Source organism: Gekko japonicus, unplaced genomic scaffold, assembly GCF_001447785.1.
Source record: "Gekko japonicus isolate JY-2015 unplaced genomic scaffold, Gekko_japonicus_V1.1 scaffold1649, whole genome shotgun sequence".
Taxonomy (NCBI): Eukaryota; Metazoa; Chordata; class Lepidosauria; order Squamata; family Gekkonidae; genus Gekko; species Gekko japonicus.
Window position 1 is genome coordinate 67,018 of NW_015160262.1, and position 671 is coordinate 67,688.

Here is a 671-nt window from a genome sequence, read left to right on the forward strand (position 1 = left end):
CAAAAGCCCCCACCCGCCCCCAAATAAAGGAACCCCCCCCCCCCAATACAGGCACCCTATTTCCACTCAAGTCACGCTCCCCCAACCTTGAGACAGCAGCCTGCAGTACTACACTTCACCAGAAGAGGGAGTAAATGTTTTAGAGCCCAGAAGTGTAAAGTGATATGGGACCCCCGTATTAGAAATGGCTGGACACACTTAGGTTGCTGTGCTTCAGATCTGAATTAACAGGCATTGCTCTGCCCTCACACCATTCCCTTAAAGGTTCTTTACGGAGAAGCATGAAAAAGTCCAGTAGCACCTTAAAGGCTAACAAAATTTGCGGCAGCGGGTATGAGTTTTCGGGAGTCGCTGCTCACTTCTTCAGACAGAGGGAACCTCTGTGTTATTTACTGCAGACAATGTTGAAATTCCTAGGCTGGAAACAGGCACACTGGTGGCTCAGAATTTTCATCTTCTAACAAACACACACGAAGCTGCCTTATGCAGAATCTGGCCCTTGGTCCATTATGGTCAATATTGTCTACTCAGGCTGGTAGTAGCTCTTTGGAGGTGGGCTGTGGCTCAGAGGTAGAACATCTACTTGGTACCCAGAAGCCCCAAGGTTCAGTCCCCAGCATCTCCAATTAGAAAGGACCAGGCAGGAGGTGATGTGAAAGACCTCAGCCTGA

The 671-nt window shown here is 49.2% G+C and overlaps 1 protein-coding gene across 1 annotated transcript in view; it reads right to left on the bottom strand.

The window, feature by feature from the left end:
* The window catches only part of ARID3B (AT-rich interaction domain 3B), a 38,708-nt gene that overhangs the window by 6,280 nt on the left and 31,757 nt on the right, over nucleotides 1-671 (bottom strand). The gene's annotated exons all lie outside the window — the stretch shown is intronic.